The sequence below is a fragment of the Prionailurus viverrinus genome, chromosome B3 (assembly GCF_022837055.1).
Source record: "Prionailurus viverrinus isolate Anna chromosome B3, UM_Priviv_1.0, whole genome shotgun sequence".
In the NCBI taxonomy this organism is placed as follows: Eukaryota; Metazoa; Chordata; class Mammalia; order Carnivora; family Felidae; genus Prionailurus; species Prionailurus viverrinus.
Window position 1 is genome coordinate 19,257,769 of NC_062566.1, and position 27,997 is coordinate 19,285,765.

Genomic DNA, 27,997 nt, shown 5'->3' on the forward strand with positions numbered 1-27,997 from the left:
GTTATATCTAAATGTATGTATTTAAAAATATTTTTTAATGTTTATTTTTGAGAGAGAGAGCATGAGGGAGGGAGGGGCGGAGAGAGAGGGACACACAGATCTGAAGCAGGCTCCAGGCTCTGAGCTGTCATCAGCCCAGAGCCCAACTCGGGGTTCGAACCCATGAACTGTGAGATCATGACCTGAGCCGAAGTCAGACGCTCAACTGACTGAGCCACTCAGGTGCCCCTAAGTGTGTTATTTTTAATGTAAAATGATTAAGTCCATATGTGTTTGTTTTCTAATCTGTTACCATATATAGACATCTGAATGAAAATAAAACTTCTGTGCTTATGAATATTTATTTTATTCTAAGACCTTTTTAAAAATTTCCAGTGTTTGCTTATATTTGTATGTTATGTGATAATCAGAAACAAAAGTCAAAAATGTTCAACTCAGTAGCCAACAATAAATTATGAACATTTTTTGGAAGAAAATTAACCTATAAATTAAGGTATAAATCAGTATTTTTTTGAACAGCAGTTTGGCCATAATAATTGAAATTCAAACATTTGGAATGGTGTTACTTGCTGCTGGGAATTTATTCCACATCTCAAATTTACACTGAAGTATGTTATACATTGAGTATAAATAATAGTTGAGCATCTGAAATATACCTCAACAAAAGATCATAATGGTTGTAGCTTATTCATCATATGAATATAATTTAGACACTGGAACATGGTCTGATAAGGGTGTTTTGTGTGGATATTTAAAATTATGCCAGTTTTTGAACAAACATCAACTAATAGTGTGTTTACAGAGGTTTGACCATATGCCTCGTTCTAATTGGAAATGTCAATCATTACTGTTCCTGAGGAATGTAATTATTCTGACATGATTATAGAGTTAAGTAATGCTGACTGATCAGTGTTATAATGAATATTTTAGCATTCTTAAAAATTTTGTACATGTGTACATTAAGTAGTAAAATACTGTCTTGTTATTTGTATATTGCTACTTGACAATCTGAAATGAACATACTAATTGCTAGAAAGGTGTCTGGAAGAATGGATGGCAGAATTTTAACATTACTGCTTTCTACTGGAATGGAGGACTGCTTCTACTTCCTGCATTTTGAATTTTAAAGGTATTTCAAAAGGAACATCTAAACAGCAAAAAGGGGATTTTAAAGATACACCCAATTTGTGCCTGCCTTTCATCCTTGCCTATCAATATCTGGCGAGTATTGGGCTGTTGTATCCAATTTTGTATTCCCAGTGGCCATTATGAATTGTTTGTGAGTGATCATGAAGAGTATGTGGTTTAGAGACTCTAGTGCAGCAGAGAGTTTTACACACTGAAACAGCATTGTGGGACTCCAGAAGTGAACATGGGAGAAGATAGGATTTCAGGTAGGTGCTAAACAATTATATTTGGGTTTAGAAACGCATGAATGATTAAAATAAATCATTGAAACTTTCTATAAAGGGTAAATTTTCATAAATTTACATATTTGTGGTTACTGATTAGACCATGTTGTTTGAGAAAGAGTATTGGAATAGGTTGAAAGTTAATCTTAATTAATGGTAGTAATTAGAGAATGGATTTTTCCTAGTTTTTACATTAGTTGAGTCAGAATTTCACATAGGTCTTTATGGTTTCTTATATGATTCAGAACTGGCATGAAAAACATTTCAGTACATTTGTGTTATTTCTGTGTAGTAATATCAGCTGTTTATCTCCATTCGCTGTTCGTGATTATTCTAAAATCATCCTAATTTGTGTGTCCTGGTGTCTTATTTGTATCTAATTGGCTATATTGTATAATTACTTCTCAGATGAACACAATGAAAGGAAGAGATTTACAGATAATCTGAGGACAGTTGACATTCCTATGGTCTTTCTTAATTCATAAGTCTTAACTGGAAACTACAGGTAAGAAGGTTCTGGATCAAGAAGTTCTGTTTTAGAACAAGGCTTTGGCTAGACTCAGGAAAATATCACTGGTGCAGACTTTGGAATATCCAGCCATGCCTGAGAATTAGTGAGTAAATTAATTCTATAAAAAAAGATAACTTTACCAAAGTAAAGGTGGGGAGTATATGTAGAATGTAGGAGATTATTTATGTCTTCTTTCAATTGCTTTTATTTCTAACCAAACATTATGATCTAATTAATGTTATAAAGAAAATTATTCATTAATTGGAAATTTTGAAATAAAGGATTTTTGCAAGTATTTTTATAGTGTGATAAAGGCAGAAGTTCATGGAAACTGGTAAAAAACAAACAAACAAGGGGAACCCTCTTGCACTGTTGGTGGGATTACAAACCGGTGCAGCCACTGTGGAAGACAGTATGAAAGTTCCTCAAAAAGTTAAAAACATGATTTAGCAATTGTAATCATGAGGTATTTACCCAATAGCCAAATTATGGAAACACCCCAAGTATCCATTCACTGATGAACGGATAAGGAACTCCGCCAAAAAAATGAGATCTTCCCACTTGCAGCGAACAAGGCTGATGGAGCTAGAGAGTATAATGCTAAGCAAAATAAGTCAGAGAAAAACAAATGATAGATGATTTCACTCATATGTGGGATTTAAGAAACAAAACAAAATAGAGGCAAAGCAAGAAATAGACTCTTAGCTATAGAGAACAAATTTATGATTACCAGAGGCCAGGTGGTTGAGGGAGATGGGTGAAATAGGTGATGGGGATTAACGAGTACCCATGTAATGAGAAACAGGTGATGTATGTAAGTGTTGCATCACTAAATTGCACACCTGAAACTAATATTTCACTAACTGGAATTTTAAAAACTTAAAGTATTTGGTAAAGTAATAGCTGAAGTTGGAATGTTTAATCAGCTATAGGAGATTCATTAATGAGGAATTCTTTCTAAGCATTAAAAGAAATTTGTAACAAAGTTCAAAATTAGCCTCCACTTATTTGCTCCTTTTTCTATTTTATAAGAAGTATGTGTGTCTTATCTTCCAATTTTTCTTCTTTTTTTCCTGTCAGGAGATGATAATTCTAAGAAAACACACTTTTGCCATCTTTGTAATTGCAAGAATCAGTACCATAAGACCTCTGTTGGCAATATTACTCATTTGAGTATTCGTCACCTCCCATCTCTGGCTTCGGGAATACTGCTTGGCAAAATGATTGTAAGGACAGATAAGTGTTTATTTTATTCAGGGAGGGGCACTTGATTAGGCAGGAGTTAATATTCTGCTTTGTTTAAGATTAATTAATTTTTGGTGGCAGCTAGTTTGTAATGAGATCCGTTTGGGGTACATGTTGCTGAGTAATAAAGAATCCTGACACACAGTGGCATAAAATATCTATTGTGCCATTTCATGAATTCTGTGGGTGAAGATTTCTGACAATGCCAGAATATGGGATCAGCTGGGAAGATACGGTGTTTAATATTGATTCAGACGCTTAGAGGCTGGAGTCATCTGGACACTTCTTCACACATATGTCTGGCACTTGTTTTGGGAAGACTTGGAAGGCTGGGCTTAGCTAAATTAGAGCACCTTCACACAATCAGTTTAACAGAGGAAGCATCATCAAAATGAATGTTTGGAGAGAACCTTGTGAAAGTGGCATGTGGTCTTTATGATCCAACTTCAGAAGTCATGTAGTATCACTTCTGCCACATTTTGTTGACTAACATTTTTATATGACCAGCCCAAATTCTAGTAGATATTCCGTCTCATGATGGGCTTGTGCCAAGGTTACTGGTCACCTAGAGTTACATGTAGGACCAGATGAAAGAAGATATTGTAATTGAGAACTATAGCTATATAATTTTAGTAGTTGATTTTTTAAAATAATTTTGGGATCCATTAACAACAGTTCTCTCATCATATATCTGTCTTTATGATCTTAATAAATTGATTTTCAGAATTTCACTTTTCATGTACTCTGGATTTCTTGCAGATATGTTTCAACAAATATCTTACTCATTGCCTGGCATAGAATTAAATTTTATTGAATTGTAACTTTGGTAATAAATTAGGCAAAAGACAAGAAGTTCGAGAAAGAAAACAAAGTACATGATTTTGGGCATTAAGTGAGTTTGAGGAGGGTAAAAGAGAGAAGAGCCCAGGTACACTAAGCTGACGTTGAGATGTATAACCTTAGAAGTACTAAAGTAATGAACTATAAAAAGAGTGAGAGGGAGCAGTTGTTAATGAAACCATTAATATTATAGCAAATAGTGAATCCCATCTCCTGATGGACCAGGAGTTGTGTGATTCTCTTATTTCCTTTATTTCCCACTAGAAAGTTAATTCATGTGATACACGGCCAAGAGTAAATGCTGACAAATTCTTTAAACGTTCTTTTTCAGAGAGCCTTATTGCCTACCTGCAGTAATCCTCAGAATGACCTATTCTGTTAATCCCAGAATAACCTTAAAAGATAAAGGCTTTTATGATAAAATGGTTTTTTTTTCCTTAGAATAAAACATTGCTAAATAGACAACTAAACTAAATAGACAACTTCAACTTGGGTGAAGTACCTACTTAAGAATTTTGATAACCAGCTGGAATAATGGGTTAAGATCTAAATCTTACTAAATTCCATTGTAGCCTCTGTCTTTTATACAATTACCTTTTTTTTTTCTTACCAAAGGGACTAAGGTCCTTTTGTTATTTTCATTGGATTTTTTTTTGCACTGTTGTCATGTTTATTGTAGAGAAAAGCATATAGATTAAATAGTTTGTGTATGAATGAGCAATCTAGAGATATAGGCATCCAAATTCATAAAAGAGACACAGACAGCATGAGAATGTTGGGATCAGTCCATTTACAAAGGTGTAAGAAGAAGGAATACCAAGATACCAACATCTGGCTTTTTAAAAACTGAGGTATAGTTGACCTCATTAGCTTCAGGTCTATAAATAGTGAATAGTGATAGTGACTTGATAATTCTATGCATTAAGCAGTGCTCACCACAATAAATGTAGTTGCCATCTCTAGCCTTCTTACTAGAAAATTTCAAAAGTTATTCTGATGCATCTTTTATTTCTTCATAATAAAATGGCTGTTGCATTTCATTGTATATAATTTTATTAGATATTACTGATAATTGCATAAAGTATGCTTCCTAACTTTACGCATTTCCTAATGTGTCCTCTCAGGTGATGCCCAAATAGGAAACTGATGTTACTGCTTCTGACACCATCTTCAAATCCAAAAACGGTCTTTATAACATACGGAGACTCCTCCTTTCATGTGTTGGAGTAGACACTCCTCCAGAAAAACTGGACTGAGAAAGCCCTTGTTTGAAAGTTACCTAAAGATTATCATTGGAGGGAATTGTAACCAGGCATGTTGACTGTTTTCATTATTGACATTGGACTAAATGTCGGGAGCTTGAATGATGGAGATGCTATTACACAGAGAAGCTCAGGATGATATGATTGCAAGGCTTCATTTCAATGTTCCCATAAGTATTAAGTGCACATATTTATAATTTTCACTTTTAACAGGGTAAATTTAAAATAGATGCAGAAAAATAAATTATCTTTTTTCCAGATTTGAAAGGACATAGAAAGTTGTAAAGGGTAGTATTTTTACTTTTTTTTTTTACTTTTTTTTTCAACGTTTATTTATTTTTGGGACAGAGAGAGACAGAGCATGAACGGGGGAGGGGCAGAGAGAGAGGGAGACACAGAATCAGAAACAGGCTCCAGGCTCTGAGCCATCAGCCCAGAGCCCGACGCGGGGCTCGAACTCACGGACCGTGAGATCGTGACCTGGCTGAGGTCAGATGCTTAACCGACTGCGCCACCCAGGCACCCCAGTATTTTTACTTTTTAAATGCTTTTTCCTCCCTCCTAATTCTACTCCCCAATATTATCTGCTGTTAAGGAGTTTTGTGCATATCCTTTTGGGGCGTATGGATAAACAAATTGATAATGCCAGTAGTCATTTGGGCCCATACATTAGGTACAAATTTTCTCTTCAGTGAACATGCTTATATGTAATCTATTTTTTAACTTCTCCAGCTAAGTTGTTGAAATAGTCCTACTACTTCCACTTCATTGGAATTAAGTATATCCAAAATTTATGTTTTGAGTTAAAAGTAGAGATTTCCCCAGAATTGTGTAAATTATCCTCATCAATATTGTCTCCCAGTGTTTATGAGACTTCTTTTTTCTAAAACAGTACAAACATTGGATGTCAATGTTTTAATCTTTGATAGTGTGATAATACAAAGAAAGTATTTTTCTTCAGTTATTGTTCACTTCAGTCATCTTCATATGTCCTAAAACTGTACTAGTCATTTGTTATTCTGTGTTTTGTGTTATTCTTTTTTTTCATTTCCCTTGGAATACTAGTGTCTTTGTTACTGGCTTTTAAAAGATCTTTTATGACTAACGATTTTAACCATTTACCATGCTTTGCAAATGAAATACCATGTTTTTCCACCATTTTACTGTGATATTTTACTTTTTGGTGTACAGAAGTTGTATATTGAAATATAACAATATTGTGTTTCATGCCTTTTGAGTTTTGTGTTTTTATTTAAAACATGAATGCATTACTATCATTTTTTGTATTTTCTTTTGTTGTTAATTATTTTGTAATTTTTCCCCATCAATCATTACTGTGGGTTTAAAGCATTACTTACTCAAATAATTAACTTAAGCAATTACCAATTATTTTAATTTCTACCATAGTAATTTAGAAATTCCCAAATAATATCAGCTGCATTTCTATTTGCTTGCCTTACCTTCTATTGATACTTTAAAATTACTGATGATTTTTAGTCTATTCCATTGAGTTCCATGTCATTTCTCTTCTTTTTTTCAGAATATTCCCTGTCTATAGTCGCATTTTTTTTCTCTCAATTGATGCTTAAAATTATTTTGCAAGTTGGAAAAAAATGCAGTTTTAATTTCATTTGCACCAAATTTAATAGATTAATTAGGAGAGAATAGATCTCTTTAAAATTGAGTCTTCCTCTCCAACTGCAAGGTATGTCTTTCTATTTTTAATCAACTTGTTATGTTGGGAAAATGCTAGATTATATTTTTTCATTAATTCCCAGTCATTTCATAGTTTTGTTAAGGTGATGGGGATTGTGCACCTACTTTATTTTCTTATTAATATAAAAGCCTTTTTTTTAATTTACTTTTCTAATGGTATTTAATTGAAATACCATAATTCTGGTTTTCTTTCTTAGTTCGTGGTTCTTAATAGAATATATGGAAGCAGAAAATGGCCCTTGGTTACTTGATCATGAATATTAATCCTATTAGTTTAAGGTTTGTTTACTTAGGGGTCATTTTAGGAAACTTCCTTTCTTTTTTTGAGCATTTTTCACAAAACTTGTTGACAAGTTTAATAAAATGTTTTGTTGTGTGTTATAGGTGATCATGCTTGCAGTCATAATTTTGATTAGGCTAAAAATTAAACATTCTTGCATCTGCTCTCAATGAACTACATTTTATGTTATGTATGTGCATGTATGTGTGTGTATATTCCATATATATTTTCCTATTATAATTAAAATTTTATTTGCAGTTTCTGAAAATATAATCCTAAATAAACAGCTTATTTTGTTCTGTTTTCGTCAGGGTTCTGTATTTGGTTTATCTGCCTTACCAAAATGTTTGGAGTATTACTTGTATAGGCTGAAAACAAGGAGTATTAGCATTAATTATTTAGGTTTCATTTTGAAATAACTTTTGGCTTGCAAAAATGCTCTCTATCCTCCTCTTACATTAATATATTTCATTTACATGATATAGTTATCTACAAAAGGAAATTGCTGCACTGCTGTTAAGTGATCCTTTTATAATCCATGATTGAAAATAGAATCCTACATTGCATGTAGTTGTTAAAGTCTCTTTAATGTCCTTCTGCTTGGGACAGTTGCCCAGTTTTCTTTGGTTTTCATAATTTTGATCCTTTTGAAGAGTTGACAAAATATCCAACTATTAATGTTAATCAGTATGGGCTTGTGTGATTTTCATCATTGGACTGGTGGTTATGCATGTTTGATGAGATTGCTATAGAAGTGGTACTCCCTTCTCAGTACATCACTAAGGATCACATACTATTGATACGTCTTGTGACTACTGCTATTACTTTTATTACATACTGTTACATAATTAGTATTAGTAGGAAAAGGTTCTGCAAATATTGTAACACTCTTATCTGCTTATTTTAGAACTTATTGATGTTTGTTGCCTGCAAAAATTAATACACTATGTCGTTTGTCAAATTGATTCTTAAAAATTTTCTCAGTACTACATTTTATTAATTGGAATTTTGTACTATAAGAGTTATTCCTTCCCCATTTAATATTTAATTATTCATTTCAGTGTGGACTCGTGGTATTTTGTTTATTCCATGGATTAAATTCATTACTTTTCTTTAATCTCATTGTCCATCATTTGGCCATTCAGGTCTCTTTTAAGGTGGCTTCTGTGTCTTTTTAACATGTCCATATTTCCTTTCCTGAGTACTTACTTACTTTCTGACCACCTAATAGTACCTGGGTTTATTTTCTTCTTATCTTGTGGAACCATCAGTTTCTCTAAGGATACTTGGTTCCTTATAGGGAATGGTACTTAGGAAGTAAGCTATGTATCAGAACTTCATTTATTTTTATGGTTCAGTAATATTCCAAAGTGTGTATATGTAACATTTGTTGTTGAACACTTGGATGTTTCTGCTTTTTGACTTTGAATAATAAGGTTTGTGACTTCCACATTGTCAATAATACTGCTATGAATATTGACATGAAAATGTCTTGAGTCCCTGTTTTCATTTTCTTTGGGTATATATCTTGGAGTGAAATAGCTAGGAATCATGGTATTTTTATGTTTAACTCTTTTAGGTATGGTCTGTTTTTATTATGAAAAGTTTCATATTCATAATGAAATAATAATGAGTTTTCACATGCTGAGCAACTAGAATAATTAAAAATATTTTGCCATATATTGAAAACTGCAAATCATATGATATTTCAATCTTGAATTTTTTGTATGCATATACATCATAATTTTAAATAACCACAATATCATATATATTATTAAGTAGAGTCCCTTATTGCCTTTTAAAATAAATCTTCATGTAAACTTGTCATATTGTCCAAACATCTAATAATTAGAACAAGTCTGGATCCAAGCAGGCACCATGCATTTTTATCTAGGCCATTTTTATCTTATTTTTGGTTATTAGTATTAATTTATTCTTAATACTAACTCTTTTAATCCCTCAATATAGGACATTTTCCCATGCTTTTTGTTTCATATGTGTTAAATATTTTTTTAAAATATTTAATCTTTTGCAATTCATTTCATTTTGGAAGAACTTTATATTTTTCTGTTACATTCATAGTGATTTTACCTACTATTTCTAGTGTATTACATGTATTTTGGTGAGCTAATGTGGTCCAGGTTATTTCTGCTTTGAGGTTTTCTTTGTATCTGTCTCTTTCATACATTCTCTGTCACATACCTACCTATCTGTAACTATCTAGAAACATATTTATAGAATGTATAAATACCTTTATAAATTATGCATAAATACTTGTATATTTATGTAGACCATAACAAAAATATAGCTCATATTTCTAAATGTATTAGAGGTGCTTGGAAAGAGGCATTGTCTCCAATGTACAGAGCACTATATAAGTGATTGTGAAAGGGTCACTATTGTTACAGATCTGTATTTCTGTCTCTTTTAGGAACCACTAAATGATTTGCTGTTGATGTCTTGATCTGTTTTCTTTTTTTGTTTCATTACATATTGAATATTTGACCATTCTATCAATTTTTCAAGAGTATTTCATACACTGTGTCCCAAATAGAATATGAATATGTACTTACCATGTCCCATCCTAGAAAAAAATAACTAAGGCCTAGTTTTCTTTTATAATTTATTCTCATGTATTTTGTTGAATCTCAAGATTTGTGGACCCCAATACTTTTAAAAGATAATCATCATGCTACCTGTTAAAAAATGTAAAATGGGGGCGCCTGGGTGGCGCAGTCGGTTAAGCGTCCGACTTCAGCCAGGTCACGATCTCGCGGTCCGTGAGTTCGAGCCCCGCGTCGGACTCTGGGCTGATGGCTCAGAGCCTGGAGCCTGTTTCCGATTCTGTGTCTCCCTCTCTCTCTGCCCCTCCCCTGTTCATGCTCTGTCCCTCTCTGTCCCAAAAATAAATAAACGTTGAAAAAAAAAATTTTAAAAAAAAAAATGTAAAATGGAGGGGCACCTGAGTGGCTCAGTCTGTTGAGCATCTGACTTCAGCTCAGGTCATGATATCTTGGTTCGTGAGTTCGAATCCCACATCAGGCTCTCTGCTGTTGGCCTGGAGCCTATTTTGGATCCTTTGTCTATTTCTCTCTCTCTGTACTTCCTCTGCTCACACTGTCTCTTCCAAAAATAAACATTAATTTTTTTTTAAATACATGAAATGTAATAAATCCTTTATGGTGTATCACAGCTGGATACCTACAGTACTCTGAATTATTTATAGATTAAAAATCATTCAAACAGGTTTTGAAAATAGTTATGTTCAAATCAGCACTTGAATAGTTATGCATTCCATTCCACTTGGTTTGTTAATCTGTAGTTCTCTTTGAATTTGCAATGACTCTTTTTTTTTTTATTTTAGATGTTTATTTTTGAGAGAGAGAGAGAGAGAGAGAGAGAATGCACATGCACAGGAGCAGGAGAGGGATAGGGAGAGAGGCAGACACAGAATCCAAAGCAGCTCCAGGCTCTGAGCCCGAAGTGGGGTTGGAACACATGAATCATGAGATCTTGACCTGAGCTGAAGTCTGACGCTTAACTGACTGAACCATGCAGGCGCCCCAGCTCTTTTTTTTCTTTTTAAAGTTTATTTATGTATTTTCAGAGAGAGAGAGGGCACATGTGCATTTACCTGCATTAATGGGAAAGGGGAAGAAGGGGCAAGAGTGTGAGAATCCCAAGCAGGCTCCACACAGTCAGTGCAGAGCCCAGTGTGGGGCTTGAACTCATGAACTGTGAGATCATAAACTGACCTGAAACCAAGAGCCAGACACATAACTGACTGAGCCACCTAGGTGCCCCTCATCTCTGTGTCTCTCTTTTTTTTAACTTTCATAATTTCTATTTATGTTTGGAAGAAATCAGATTATATGCCTTTTAAAATTATCACACGTCTAATTCTACAAGTAGTATATGGCATCCCTGTGGTAGGGTTTAATATTTTCCCCCAAATCCTGTTAGATTTAAATGTCATATCAGTTTGGTTTTATTAATTCTTTAGTCACTTATTATAGGAATCTTTTTGATTGTAATACAGTATTTAGTAATTCATTATAAGAACACTATGAATTTTAAATATTTTAATTATAATATAGTTAACATAGATTGTTATATTAGTTTCAAGTGGACAGTATTGGGATTCAACAATTCCAAACATCAGAGTTTATCACAAGAAGTGCACTCAATTCCCATCATCCATTTCCTTTATGATAACCATCAGTTCTCTACAGTTAAAAGAGTCTTGGGTTGTCCCTCTCACCTTTTCCCTCTGCTTGTTTGTTTCTTAAATTCCACTTATGAGTGAAAAGAATATGGTATTTGTCTTTCTCTGACTTCCTTTGCTTACCATAATACTCTATAGCTCCAACCACATTGTTGCAGATGGCAAGATTTCATTCTTTTTGATGGCTGAGTAATTCATTTTATATATATGTATATAATATGTATGTAAAGATGTGTGTATGCATATGTATATATACATAAATATACACGCATACATACATATGCATACACACCACATCTTTATCCGTTCATCAGTAAATGGATACCTGACCTGCTTCCATATGTTGCCCATTGTAAATAATAGTGAAAAAAACATAGGGGCGCATGTGTCTCTTTGATTTACTGTTTTTGTATTCTTTGGCTAAATACCAGTAATATGATTTTTAGATTGTAGGGTAGTTATTTTTAACTTTTTCATGAACCTCCATTGGATATACCGGTTTGCATTCCAACCAACAGTGCAGGAGAGTCCCTTTTTCTCCACATTCTTCCAAATACTTGCTGTTTCTTATGTTGTTCGTTTTAGTCATTCTGACAGGTGTGTGCTGATATTTCACTGTAGTTTTTTTTTTTTTAATGTTTATTTTTGAGAGAGAGAATGTGTGAGTGGAGGAGGGAAAGAGAATCCCAAGAAGATTTCTCTGACAGCATCGAGCCCAAATCCGTGGGCTAGAGTCCATGAACTGGGAGATCATGACTGGAGCTGAAATCAAGAGCCAGATGCTTAACCCAACTGAGCCACCCAGGTGCCCCTCTCATTGTAGTTTTGATTTACATTTTCCTGATGATGAGTGAAGAACATCTTTTCATGTGTCTGTTGGCCATCTGTGTGTCTTTTTTTTTTTTTTAATGTTCATTTTAGAGAGCAGAAGCAAGTGGGGAAAAGGACAGGGTGAGAAGGACAGAGGATCTGAGGCAGGCTCTTTGCTGACTGCAGAGAGCCTGATGCAGGGATTGAACTCAAGAACTGTAGGATCTTGACCAGAGCTGAAGTTGGACACTTAACCAACTGAGGCACCTGGGTGCCTCACTGTGTGTCTCTTTTGGGGAAATGTATGTTCATGAATTCTGTAATTATTTAATTGGATTATTTTTGTGTGTGTGTATGTGAAGTTGTATAACTTCTTTATACTTTTGGATACTAACCCTTTTTCGGGTGGGTGTGTCATTTGCAGATATCTTCTCCCATTCAGTAAGTTGTCTTTTAGTTTAATTGATGGTTTCCTTCACTATGCAGAATGTTTAAAATATATTCCCAATAGTTTATTTTTGCTTTTGTTTCCCTTGCCTCAGGAGACTTGTCTAGAAAAAAAAGTTGTTTCGGCCAATGCCCAAGAAGTGACTGCCTGTGTTCTCTTCTAGGATTTTTATGGTTTGAGGTTTCATATGTAGGTATTTAATTCATTTTTAGTTTATTTTTTGTGTGTGTAGTATAAGAAAGTGGTTCATTGTTTTGCATGTTGCTGTCCAACACCATTTATTGAGAAACTTGTCTTTTTCTATTGGATATTCTTTCCTGCTTTGTTGATTAACTGACCATATAGTTGTGGGTTTGTTTTCTATTCTGTTCTACTTTTCTGTGTGTCTATTTTTGTGCTAGTAGCATACTTTTTTGATTACTACAGATTTTTAATACACCTTGAAGGCCAGAATTGTGATGACTCCAGGTTTGCTTTTCTTTTTCAGAATTGCTTTGGTTTATTCTGGGTCTTTTATTTTCATAAAAATTTTAGTATTATTGGTTCTAGTTCGGTGAAAAATGTTAATGGTATTTTGATAGGGATTGCATTAAATGTGCATATTGCTTTGGGTAGTATACACATTTTATCAATATTCATTCTTCCAATCCATGACCGTGGAATGTTTTTTCCATTTCTTTATGTCATCTTCGGTTTCTTCCATCAGCATTTTAAACTTTTCACAGTATAGGTGTTTTACCTCTTTGGTTAAGTTTATTCCTAGGTATCTTATTGTTTTTGGTAAAATTGTAAATGGGATTGATTCCTTAATTTCAGTTTGTTGTTTCATTATTGACATACAGAAAGGCAACAGATTTCCATACATAGCTTTCATATCCTGCAGCTTGACTGAATTCATTTATCAGTTCTAGCAGTATTTTGGTGAAGCCTTTTGGGTCTTCTGTATAGAGTATCATGTCGTTTGCAAATAGTGAAAGGTTTACTTCTTCCTTGCTAATTTGGGTTCCTTTATTTTTGTTGTCTTATTGTTGAGGATAGGACCTCCCTTATGTTAAGTAACAGTGGTGAGAGTGAGCATCCAGTCTTGTTCCTTACTGTAAACTATGGGTGTTTTCATAGATGGCCTTTATTACGTTGAGGTATGTTCCTTCCATGCCTACTTTGTTGAGGTGTTTTTTTTTTTTTAACATGAATGGATGTTGAACTTTGTCAAATAATTTTTCTATATCTATTGAAATGATGATGTGGTTCTCATCCTTTCTTTTATTAATGTGGTGCATCACGTTGATTGATTTGTGAATGTCGAGCCACCTTGCAACCCAGAAATTACTCTCGCTTGATTGTGATGAAATGATTTTTTTCATGTATTGTCGGATTCATTTGCTAGTGTTTTACTGAGAATTTTTGCATCCATGTTAATCAGGGATATTGGCCCATAGTTCTCCTTTTTAGTGGAGTCTTGGTTTTGGTATCAGGGTAATGCTGGCCTCTTACGATGAATTTGGAAGTTTTCCTTTCTTTTCTGTTTTTTAGAATACACTGAGAAGAATAGGTTAATACTTTGGTTTAAAGTCCATTTTGTCCACTATAGTAAGTACTGCTACTCTTTCTTTTGATATCCACTTACATACGTTTTCTCCATCCCCTCACTTTAATTTGGGGGTGACTTTCTGAAATGTGTCACTTAATGGCATATAGATGGGCCTTATTTTTTTAATTTTTTATTTTTATTTACTTAATTTTTATTTTTTTTACAATTTTTATTTTCATTTTATTTTTAATTAATTACTTAATTTGTATCCAAGTTAGTTAACATATAGTGCAACAATGATTTCAGGAGTAGATTCCTTAATGCTCCTTACCCATTTAACCTATTCCCCTCCCACAATCCCTCCAACAACCCTGTTTGTTCTCTATATTTAAGAGTCTTTTATGTTTTGTCCTCTTCCCTGATTTTATATTATTTTTGCTTCCCTTCCCTTAGATTTATCTGTTTTATATCTTAAATTCATCATATGAATGAAGTCATATGATATTTGTCTTTCTCTGACTAATTCCGCTTAGCATAATACCCTCCAGTTCTACCCACATAGTTGCAAATGGCAAGATTTCATTCATTTTGGTTGTCTAGTAGTACTTACTTGTGTGTGTGTGTATGGAAAACATATATATATACACACACACACACATCACACATCTCACACACACACAAACACACACACACCACATCTTTTTCCATTCATCCATCGATGGACATTTGGGCTCTTTCCATACTTTTGCTATTGTCGATAGTGCTGCTATAAACATTGGAGTGAATGTGCCCCTTTGAAACAGTATACCTGTATCCCTTGGATAAATACCTAGCAGTGCAATTACTGGGTCATAGGGTAGCTCTGTTTTTAGTTTTTTGAGAAATCACCATACTGTTTTCCAGAGTGGCTGCACCAGCTCGCATTGCCACCAACAATGCAAAAGAGATCCTCTTTATCCGCATCCTCACCAACATCTGTTGTTAATGGTAAGCCATTCTGACAGGTGTGAGGTGATATCTCACTGTGGTTTTGATTTGTATTTCCTTGATGATGAGCGATGTTGAGCATTTTTTCATGTGTCGGTTGGCCATCTGGATGTCTTCCTTGGAGAAGTGTATTCCTGTATTTTGCCCATTTCTTCACTGGGTTATTTGTTTTTTGGGTGTGGAGTTTGTTAAGTTCTTTATACAGTGTGAATACTAACCCTTTATCTGATAGGTCATTTGCAAATATCTTCTCCCATTCTGTCAGTTGCCTTTTAGTTTTGCTGATTGTTTCCTTCGCTGTGCAGAAGCTTTTTATTTTGATGAGGTTCCAGTAGTTCATTTTTGTTTGTTTCCCTTGCCTCTGTAGATATATTGAGTAAGAAGTTGCTGTGACCGAGGTTGAAGAGGTTTTTGCTTGCTTTCTCCTCTAGGGGAGGAGGCTTTGATGGCTTCCTGTTTTACGTTTAGGTCTTTCATCCATTTCGATTTGGTTTTGTGTGAGATGTAAGAGAGTGGTCCAGGTTCATTTTTCTGCATGTCGCTGTCCAGTTTTCCCAGAACCATTTTCTGCATATTTTTTTGAGTTTATTTTTGTGTAAGGTGTAAGAGAGTGGTCCTGGTTCATTTTTCTGCATGTTGCTGTACAGTTTTCCCAGAAACATTTTCTGCATATTTTTTACCTGCTTTGTCACAGTTTAGTTGGCCATACGTTTGCGGGTTCATTTTTGGGTTCTCTATTCTGTTCCATTGATCTGAGTGTCTGTTTTTATGCCAGTACCATACTGTCTTGATGATAAGAGCTTTGGAATACAACTTGAAGTCTGGGATTGTGATGCCTCCAGCTTTGGTTTTCTTTTTCAAGATTGCTTTGGCTATTTGGGGTCTTTTCGGGTTCCATACAAATTTTAGGATTACTTGTTCTAGCTCTGTGAGGAATGCTGGTCATATTTCGATAGGGATTGCTGATGTTTTATTTTTTAAAGTAATTTCTATGCCCATGGGTCTAAAACTCAAATATCAAGAGTCACATGCTCTGCCAACTTAGCCAGAGGCCCATGAGTCTTATTTTTACATTTACTCTGATACCCTTTGTCTCTTGATTGGAGCTTTTAGTCCATTTACGTTTAAAGTAAATAGTGATACATAGAACTAACTTCTTTGTCATTTTATTACTTGTTTTGTGGGGTGTTATTTAGGTTTTTATTTAAATTCCAGTTAATGTACAATCTAATATGAGATTCAGGTGTGCAGTTTAGTGATTGTGCATCTCCATGCAATACCTGGTGCTCATCACAAGTGCCCTCCGTAATTCCTATCACCCACTGAACCCAACCCTCCATCCACCTCCCTTCTTATAACCATCAGTTTTTGTCTATACTTAAGAGTCTGTTTGTTTGACTCTCTCTCTCTTTTTTCCCTACGCTTATTTGTTTTATTTTTTATATTTCACACATGAGTGAAATCATATAGTATTTGTCTTTTACTTATTTTGCTTAGCATAATACATTCTAGCCCTATCCATGTGGTTGCAAATGCAAGATTTCATTCTTTTTTATGGCTAATATTCCATTGTGTATACACACCACATGTCTTTTATCCATTTATTATTTGATGGGCACTTGGGCTTTTTCCATAGTTTAGCTATTGTTCATAATGCTGCTATAAACATTATGGCATATGTAACCCCTAAATTGTATTTTTGTATTATTGGGAAAATACCCAGTAGTGCAATTGCTGAATTGTAGCGAAGTTCTATTTTTAATTTTTTGAGGATGTCTATTCATATCTTCTGTCCATTTTTTAATTGGACTTTTCACTTTTTGGGTGTTGAATTTCATGAGTTCTGTATAGATTTTGGATATTAACCATTTTGTCAGATATGTTATTTGCAAATATCTTCTCCCATTCTGTAGGATGTCTTTTAGTTTTGCTGTTTCCTTCACTGTGCAGAAGCTTTTTGTTTTGGTTTAGTCTCAATAATTTATTTTTGCATTTGTTTCCTTTTCCTCAGGAGACATATCTAATAAGTTACTATGACTTATGTCAAAGAGGTTACTGCTTGTTCTCAAGATTTTAATAGTTGCTCTAGGTTTATTCTCATCTTTTTCTTTGGTTTTTTGGTTTAAAATTTTTTTTTTCAACGTTTATTTATTTTTGGGACAGAGAGAGACAGAGCATGAACGGGGGAGGGGCAGAGAGAGAGGGAGACACAGAATCGGAAACAGGCTCCAGGCTCTGAGCCATCAGCCCAGAGCCCGACGCGGGGCTCGAACTCACAGACCGTGAGATCGTGACCTGGCTGAAGTCGGACGCTTAACCGACTGCGCCACCCAGGCGCCCCGTTTTTTGGTTTTAAGATGTTCCTGGGTTTGTTACATTTATGTTTTTCATATCTATTACTTTTATGTTTTAAATGTGTGGTTACCGTTGGTTTATATATGCCATCTTCTGCCTATAGCAGTCTACATTAAGCCTCATGGTGGCTTAATGTTAAACTCATTATTTACTCCTCTCCCCTCCAGGTTTCATATATTTGATATCCTATTTTACATCCTTTTGTTTTATGAATCCCATGACTAATTTTTACAGAAATAATTATTTTTACTGCTTTCTGTATGCTCACATGTGGTCTTCCATCTTCACTCAATGGAAGATCTTAATTTATTATTTTCTATTTTTCTATGGTCTGTTGGGAAGACAATAAGCTTTATCAAGAGACACCCAGAAGGGAGTGTTTAATTTCTTTCATTTAGTTACGAATGATAGCACTTTTTTTATGTTTGTTTCAGAGTAGAAGTCACAGAATATTCTACATTGAATTTTCAGTGCTATCCCCTGCCATCTTTAAGTCTATTTACATTTTGTCTTACATGTTCAACCCCACTTCTTTGCCTTCATGAGTAGAAAATAGAGGAAAGATTTCTGATTAGGGAAAAGTACAGGAGCACTTTGTTTTTCTATCATTTTCCATGAAGAAATGACTATTTCTAACGTGGATAAGTTAGAAACAGGAACAGTGGACAGAAAATAATCTGGAGGTATATTTATACTCTCAATTTGTTTCCTTTTAAATATGATTTTTTATTCTAGTTAACGTACAGTGTTATGTTAATTAAGATGTACAATATAATGATTGCAGAATTCTATACATTACTTACTGCTCATTACACTGAGTGTATTCTTAGTCACCTTCATTTATTTCACCAATCCCCCTACCCACCTCCCCTCTGTTAACCATCTGTTCTCTATATTTAAGGGTCCATTTTGTTTTCCTGTTTGTCTCTTCTTTGTTTTGTTTCTTAAATTACACATATGAATGAAATAATATGGCATTTGGTTAGCTTTTTAAAGTACCAATACCATTTCTTTGCTTATTGTTTCCTTCTCTCTTATCCACCTTCTTGCTCCAGTTATATCACTTTTTTTTAACATCAAAGGCATATTTTTTAATACTAAGGTGATTGCAAGCCAGAAGTATTATTTATGAAATTCACTATGGTCCAGTACTTCAAATAAAAGGCTCTTTTCCAGACTAAGAATGGCATTATATTTATGAGAATGTGTATAAAGACAGGCTATCTGGTTCCTCTAAGGTGATCAGATATTTTTATATGCAGTAAATATGTCAAAGAAGAAAGAATCTTGTTCTCAATACATCTGTTCCTCATATCTATCACTGCAAAAGGCAGGATGTACCTAATATTCTTCAGAGTTGAATTTTTAAAATTGGCAATGATAATTGAGTTTATCTTAAGTTTTAATATCATAAATTAAGAAGTAACTTATGAGGGAATTTAAAATACAATTTTGATTTTTTAAAAATTCATTTTTTGAATTAGACATTTTGGTTATAAATTTGAGGGATAAATATGAGGAAAACTGTATATAGAATAGGAATGAAAGATGAAATGGCTAGCAATGCAATTAGAAAACTGTTATTGGCAGGCACTTGAATGCACAGTAATACAAAAGTATAGAAAATCCAGATGTTGACAGTAGCATTAGAAGATATTGCAGTGGGGTTACCTGAAATCATTGGAAATTGTTAGCCAAATGCAGAAACATAAAATGTGACCTATTTCTACTGATATAGAACAGGAGGAACTTTAAGTGATTCAGGGGTTTTAATTAAAACTAAAGAAATATCAGAATTACAGAACATGGTAAACTTAATTTCTGTTTATCCTAGGAGGGAGGAAAATTTTATTTCAGATTATTCAAATTCTGGAATTGTTCAGAAAGAAAGTGATAAATTTGATGTTAAATAGCAATGGGCAAAGTAAATACCAATTGATAATTAAAGAGATATATTTAATAAGAATGCTGAAATCCCTAATTAATATAAGATATTCTAATAGAGGGAAGAAAACTACCAATAAAATATAAGTAAGTTATTTTAATAGATAGTTTATAGAAGAAATGTAAATTGTTATTAATCATGTAGAAGTACTCTTATAATTACAATGGAAAATACAACCAGGATATAATGATCTTCTCAACTGTCAGATTTATAGTAAGTCAAGACCTTTGACAGCAGTCTCTTTCAGCAATCTGAAAGAAGGGGAATCTGGCAAAATCATATGATGTTGGGATTATAAAATGTAAAACTTTTATGGATAGGAATTAAGTATTTAGTCATCTTATAGTTACATACAACCTTATAATGGATTGATGAATATATGTAAGTTACTATATAATTTTGGGGATGTAAGTATAAAATAATATTGGGCTATAGGAAGTGATGAGAGCAAAATGGTATTTCTGGTGATTTTATCACAACTGTTAATGGCCTTTGTTTCTGGTACATAGGTGCTATCTGAAAACAGTACAGGGCTTTCAACATAATTTTGATAAATAGGACATTGGATGTGAGAATTAGTTATGTAATGGTGTTTTATGGAATAGAGTTAGAAATAAAAGTATTGGTTAAATTTCAATTTAGGTAGGAATTCAAGGTTTTGGTGATTTTGTCAGTATCCTGAGAAAAGAATAGGTATTCCTTTAAAAGTCGTATAAGGGTAAAGGTGGTATTGTGTGTGTGTGTGTGTGTGTGTGTGTGTGTGTGTGTGTGTGTATGTATGTGTGTAATGAACATTTCCCAAATCCTGAGCTTTCTCCTTTCATTATCTTTCAGAATGATTTGAGGTAGCTCTTAAAGGATTTGGTCAATATTGCAAAGTCCTAGTAGAGATACCTGAGATTCTATGTGAAAATTTTATTAATTGATTGATTTAGTTTTTAATTTAAATTCCAGTTAACATACAATGCAGTATTAGTTTCATTTGTACAAGTTAGAGATTGGACACATATAACATCTGGTGTTCCTCACAACTATGCAAAGACTTTAAAATAGGTCATTTGAGGTTAATCCTGTGGTGAGGCTATTTTGATGTCCATTAGTGAAAAATAAGTTGATTTAATCAAATACTTGAGGGCCTATTTAGTACTCTCCACTGTAGTGAGTTATGCCTACCTAGCTGGTTGATCACTGAGTGGAACTGGCAAAACTAAGATTCCTTCATGGGATGATTGCATAAATGTGAGAACTGGTTAATCAAGTAACGGATGCATGAAGGATATACTGATGTCATTAGGTCAGGAAGATGGATGGAATAAAGAATAGATGATACTGGGGCAGCTGGGTGGCTCAGTTGGTTAAGCATCTGACTCTTGATTTTTGTCTCAGGTCTTGATCTCATGAACTCTGAGATCTAGCCCTGTGTCAGGCTACATTCTGAGCATACAGGTTGCTTGGGATTCTCTCACTCCCTTTCTCTCTCTGCTCCACCCCTGCTTGGTGCTTGCACTCTCTCTCTCTCTCTCTCTCTGTCTCTCTCTCTCTATTTAAATGGACAACTTCATGCATGGATTGATGGATGAATTCAGAAATGCCTTCTGGATACAATTAAGAAACAAGGATATAGGGGCACCTGTCTGGCTCAGTCAATTAAGCAACCGACTCTTGGTTCCTGCTCAGCTCATGATCTCATGGTGCATGAGTTTGAGCCCCTCATCATTCTGTCTCCCTTTCTCTCTGCCCACCCCCATCAAAGTAAATAAGCTTAAAAAATTAAAAAGAAACAAGGATATGTATAATATTCAGGGATGGAATACATGTATAAATGTGTTAGTGTATATATAGGGTTATTTTTGATTTTCAAGTTTTTTTTTTTTAATTTTTTTTTCAACGTTTATTTATTTTTGGGACAGAGAGAGACAGAGCATGAACGGGGGAGGGTCAGAGAGAGAGGGAGACACAGAATCGGAAACAGGCTCCAGGCTCTGAGCCATCAGCCCAGAGCCTGACGCGGGGCTCGAACTCATGGACCGCGAGATCGTGACCTGGCTGAAGTCGGACGCTTAACCGACTGCGCCACCCAGGTGCCCCTGATTTTCAAGTTTTTATTTAAATTCTAGTTAATTAATATATAGGGTAATATTGGTCTCAGGAATGGAATTTAGTGATTCATCACTTAAATATTTAAATATAACGTCCAGTGTTTATCATCCATTTAGCCCATCCCCTGCCCACCTCCCTCCATAAACCCTCCGTTTGTTCTCATGAGTTAAGAGTCTTATGGTTTGCGTCCCTATCTTTTATTTTTCCCTTCCAATATGGTAATCTGTTTTGCTTCTTAAATTACACATGAGTGAAATAATATGGTATTTTTCTCTGACTTATATACATGCTAGCTCCATCCATATCATTGTAAATAGCAAGATTTAATTCTTTTTGATCGCTGAGTAATTATATATATATATATATATATAAAACATCTTCTTTATCGTGTATATATAGGTTAATGCAAGAGTGGAAGGGAGTGTGGATAAGATACTGTGGATATAAAGTGATAATGCAAAATGAACTGATTAATAGATGGACACAAGAATGAATGATTTGATGGATATGGGCCTAAAAGAATATATAGGTAGGTGGATTCAGGGAAGGTTAATTCCTAGATCTCAGTTACTTTAAATCACAAAGATAAATTTCTCACAATGACAGGATTTTTTTAGGGGTCATAGGTTCATGGCAATTATTGGTAGGCCAAATGTCACAAACAGTGATAATCTCCTGTCGCTTCCATCACAGCATAAAATTTTATGTTTTTTTGTCACTTTGAGAGATAACATGGAAAATTGCAAGTAACTCATGAAATAATTTCTTTACAAGTTTTTTCTTAGATAAAAGAAATCAATCATATACACGTTTTAGAAGGTAAACTTAGAAGGTTTACAAACTGTATTTCCTCCATGTTTTCAAAGAGAGTAGAAAGAACATATTAAACAATAGTAACATCTACCAAATGACACCTCTCTGGCTTCACATATTGGTTTTACTTTCTACATGCACATTAAACTTTACACCCTTCTCAGTGGGAACAAAAATAAGGAATCACCTGGCTAACAGTCCAATATCTCTCAGTTGTGCACTGGAATCAGGTTATTTGCACTGATCTGTGTGTCAGTTTGCCTATTCCTGGTCCAGAGATATAGGAACTTTAAAGAAAGAAGTTATTTGTACCTAACTTCCCAGTGTTCAAGTATGGAGCAAGGATAAGGCAACCATAATAAAAGCTGCAAAATATAAAGGATAGAATGCAAGATACATATTCATTGGAAGATATTATCTATTATGATATTGTGAGGAGGGAGAACATTTTATTAGTACTTGGAAGATGCTCACTTGTCCTTTGTTCTTGACACTGTATCAGCCTTTTGACATATTGTCCATACCTATTCCCTGCATAATTATTTTTAAGATAGGTGGTGTGAGATATATTCTCTAAGGGAGGTGCAGAGCCTTTCTATTCAGAGAGAGTTGGGGCCTAAAGGTCAATTTAAGTTGTAAACAGTCAGATTTTTTAGTTCCTTAGGTACTAAAACTCAGTCAAATTAAGTCTTGAGAGAAGACTTGAGTAGCTTTTATGAGATTCTCCTTAATCTCTTACTTGTGATGATCATAGAATAATGTTTTGAATTAGAGATGCCACAAGAGAGAATGACCTGTAACAATGAGGTGTCATATGGGGCAAAGCTACTTTTATGGATCAGACCCACAAAGGTCTTTTCATGAGTAAGAAGTTAATGTTTGTTTTGTTAAGCCAGTAAGATTTTGAAGTTGCTGTAACTCAAAAGTGACTAATATAAATGGATAAGTTACGTGCAATAATTCAAGGATTGGTGAATGAATACATAGAATGGAGGGATGGATTGATGGTTTAAAACTTGTTTATAGGGGTAGATAGATAGAATAAAGAATGTGAGAATGAGGAATGAAATTTTTGCATAGTGTCCACTTAGGTAGATTTAAAAATTAGTGGATGCAAGATGGCATATTTTTGTTTGTTTGTTTTAGAAATAGAGCATGTGTGGGGGAGAAGGGCAGAGAGAGAGAGAGAATGTTATGCAGGCTCCACACTCTGCACTGAGCCTTAATGCAGAGCTCCATCCTACCACCCTGGAGTCATGGCCTGAACCAAAATCTAGAGACTGAGCCACGCAGGTGCTCCAAGAAGGGTATTTTAATAGAAGGCTGGAAAAGTGTGTGTAAGGAACTATTTCTTTATGTAATTGAGGGCAGAGCAATATATGAATTAGTTCAACATTGGGTGACTGAAAGAATGGATGGAAACTAGAATATTAAGTGGATGGCTAGATGCAAGAATCAAGAATTAATGTTTTCAAAAAATTTTCAAAAAAATACTGGAGATATATGTGGATTGGTGGACTTGATATTCAGTGAAGGTGTAGATAGTTAGATACTTAGAGGTTAGAATTTGGATTTCAGACTGGAATGTTGGGTGCATGTGTCGTGTATGGATATATGTTTAGATTAATAGGTATAGATATGGATGACTAGAGTAATGGATCAATATAGGAATCAATGCACAGATAAATGGATTGCATGAGTGTGCTAGCATTGTTGATGTTTTCAGAGTGACTTGATAGATGCATTGATGGATAGATGGTTTGATTCAAGAAGCGGTGGTACAGAAATTTTATCATTGGAAGAATAGACTAATATAATAAAATCACCATGTAAAGTTGAATGGAAAAAATGGAGGGACTATTGAGGGAATAGGCTAATTATTTAAAAATAAGAAAAAAATTAGTGGTTGCTCTCATACTGTTGCAATAATAAATTTTTATTTATTTTTAATTTTTTTAATATTTATTTATTTTCGAGAGAGATTGACAGAGCACAAGCAGGGGAGGGGCAGAGAGAGAGGGAGACACAGAATCCAAAGCAGGTTCCAGGCTCCAAGTGTCAGCACAAAGCCCGACGCAGGGCTCAAACTCAGGAACTGTGAGATCATGACCTGAGCTGAAGTCAGAGGCTTAACCAACTGAGCCTCACAGGTATCCCTAAATTTTTAAAAAGAGCAAAACAAAAAGAAATGAAAAAAACAATTGTAGTGAGTTTATGAGAGTAGTTTCTATTATACTGACTTTTGTATATTATTTAATAACTTGAGGTCTTTTGTGAGGTTGATCAAAGAGTCAGCTTTACCTTATGTATTTTATGGTGGTCATTGTATATATGACAATTTCCCCATATTTTCCACAGTTTTAACTGAGGTGTTACCAGCTTAAGAAGTGAGATATTTTAGATGCTTCACTACCTGACATTTCCATATCAATCCAAATTCTTATACTTGTTTATCATTTCTGTGGACTTCATTCTTCAACAGTGCTGGTAAGAATCAGTAACACTAGTATACTATTTGTTTATATTTGACCAGTTTGATGTGGAATCAGTTTTTCATATTTTAAGATCCCAAACCATTTATGAATTCGATAAAGCATAGGACTGTCAAATTGTGGAATGATTGCCAATTAGATGGAATATAAGAGATTTTTAAAAAGGTATTAAATAAATATTGAGGCAATGTTGATATATAGATTATGTAGATTTTTACTTACTACTCTTACCTACTCTTGCCATAAAATGTGATGTTATCCAGAGACTATAATCTCTGTCAGTATACTCAGTAAATTTTAAATTCATTTAAATATTAAATGTTTTGAAATAAATACATTAGTAATGGATGGATAAAGGGAGTCAAGGAAGTCAGGCAGGTAGGGGTAAAAAGTAAAAGGATAGAAGGGCATCAGAAAGAAAATAGGAAGTATAATTTGCTGCTAATAATATGGGTCTTAATGATAGCAGGAAGTTGACTTTTATTTCCAGATGCATGATTTAGGGTATTCCTAATATCAGATAAGACGGATAGACAAGAGTTGAGGAATATTCCACTATTACTCTAAAGAAGTACCTTCTTAACACCCTTTCATTTGATGAGTGAATGAAGATTTTTTTTTTCAGATATTTTCAAGCATTTTTTTCTTTCTTTCACAAGCATGTTTCATAAGCAAGGACCAAAGAGACTTTGACCACAGGTAAGAGCATTAACACCAATACCCTGATTTTAACTGATCTTTTTGGGTGTATTGATGGAATACATTCTTATTTGAGTTATTGGACAGTACCTTTTTTTCATCAAACTTTTTATGTTGGCATAACTGATTATTTTGATGTAATAGTTAAACCTAGGGTTTTGTCGTTATATCTTGTTAGTAAGCAACACTTAATGAAACTGAAATAGAAGTGTTCTTCTCTTACGGCCATCTTCCATTAGGATCATCAGACACTACACAATAAGCTTTCGGGAAAGCAGGGATAATGCATATGTGGGTACTCTGATAATGGGTTTTGTTCTTTGGAAAGGTTTCTGTGAAACACTATGAAATTTACAGAGCACATTTGTAGTATTTCTTTGTACCTTTATCTTTTATTTTTTAACCCTGAATGGATAATATATATTTGCACTAAGTAGTTACACGAGAAATGTTCAAAGAATGAAATAAGGTTAAATGACATGAAAATAATTTGGAATATAAGATTGGTACTCAAAATCAAGTAGAATGATTGAAGAAGTAAAATTATAGTTTCATCATTTTCCTACAGTAAATATACCTGGTTTTTGTAGTTTGGAGATATTTAGCATTAGAATCATAGGAATTGTTTTTCATGAAATATCACTAAAATGCTAGAAGATGATATCCATTTGTCCTGATGAATGGCTTTGTGATAACCTGTTGTTTATTTTCATTTGCAATCTCTCCCTCTGTACTATCCTAGGTGGTGAACAAGTATACAAGAGGATCATAGATACCTTCCTGCAGTGGTTCCATCCACAGCATCGCCAAATTGATGTTGTTATTTCCCTCTTTTTGAAGCTCATTGCATCATTGTATCTCAAAGGGCACAAGTTATAAATATAAATATAGATATAAATGTAAATATACAGATATAAATATAAATATATAAATATAAATATAAACATAAATCTCCCCAGGAATAGAAGTGGCCTGCTTTTTGGCAAGTAATGGCCAAGAATGTTAAGTACTTCTTTGTTCTCTGACTATATCTTGAGCTTTTCTCTATTGTTACTTACTTCATTGATTTTTTTTTTTCTCTGTTTTACTTTACAAGTGGGAATGAGATTTGCATGTGGTAAATGTAATTAATGCAACCCCATGGACACCTTGGTCATACCATAGATTATAACCAGGCTATCTCACAAGCTGAGTACCTCCCATGTGCCAGTTTGGATACCATTTGTAAAATGCGTTGTTCGTAATTTGAATCATGAGCCCTCAGTTGTTAGAGTGGTTGGTCCAAAACAGTAGCCTCTTAAAACATTTGTGTTACATGCAAATAGATATTCTGTAGTTTTAGGTTTTATTCAACCTAGTAGATCTCACTCTAGAACACGATCAGAGCCTGACCATAGTTGACCTCTTCCTTAGTACCCAAATTTAAGACTTGGATGCTGTCACAACTCTGGTTGTTTAAGGTAGAACCAGACTCTTTAACTGACATTTTTAGCCTTGGCAATGCCATCCTGTAGAACACATGGTTCTATGATTTTATTGGTATCATTGGAATTTTGAAATTGGAGTAAAGAACTCAAGGCAACCAAGATATTTCACTTTTATTCACATTATCCTGACTTTTATTTGTTTTCTGTTTAATCTAAATAGGCTTAATACAGATGTCTGTGTTTATTGGAAGTTTTAATTGACTACTTCTAAAACATAAACTGTATTATAATCAGGGAACTACTATCTGCATTGCCCAACTTGTCTTAGTAGACAGGTTTGACACATAGCACACTGAAATAGGGCCAATAATAGGATTATTAAACAGTTTAAAGCAAAATTTGGTCATTCATCCTTCATCTTTCATTCCTACTTCCTAGGTGTAACAAGCATTAATCAGTTATGCTACAGTTAATATTTCTAAGCTCATACAGTTTATGCGCAATTTATTTTACAAATAAGACATTATGGTTTTGCAGCTATATTTTTTATTAAATATACTGTGGATGTATTTCTAACCCAATAAATATAGTTTCTCTACAGACTTTTCATTTGATGGAAAGTACATATCCTAATGGGTTTATCCATTTCTCCATCTTGGGAAATTCAGATTAAATACTATATATATATATATATATACACACACACACACACATATATATACACATATACATATACACATATATGTATATATATGTATATATATACATATATATATACACATATATATACACATATACATATACACATATATGTATATATATGTATATATATGTATATAATATTTTAATACATAACATTTTATGCATATATATTATGCACTTGGGCTCCTAATTCTGTA

At 34.0% G+C, this 27,997-nt stretch overlaps 1 protein-coding gene and 1 long non-coding RNA gene across 4 annotated transcripts in view; both read left to right on the plus strand.

Moving 5' to 3' along the window:
* The window catches only part of SNURF (SNRPN upstream open reading frame), a 50,554-nt gene extending 45,370 nt beyond the window's left edge, over positions 1–5,184 (plus strand). For 2 of the 3 annotated variants that reach the window (XR_007153031.1, XR_007153032.1), the window contains exons 7-10: positions 1,261–1,394; positions 1,821–1,917; positions 3,004–3,149; positions 5,133–5,184. The gene's annotated coding sequence lies outside the window, so the exon portion shown is untranslated. The remainder of the gene's footprint in view (positions 1–1,260; positions 1,395–1,820; positions 1,918–3,003; positions 3,150–5,132) is intronic. The other variant, XR_007153033.1, reaches the window with a different exon arrangement.
* Positions 5,185–6,604: 1,420 nt separating this feature from the next.
* LOC125168179 (uncharacterized) lies at positions 6,605–27,684 on the plus strand. The gene is made up of 6 exons (XR_007153036.1): positions 6,605–6,975; positions 12,142–12,296; positions 22,067–22,196; positions 24,839–24,967; positions 25,632–25,671; positions 26,414–27,684. It is a non-coding gene; the product is annotated as an uncharacterized LOC125168179 (long non-coding RNA).
* The last annotated feature ends 313 nt before the right edge of the window (positions 27,685–27,997 follow it).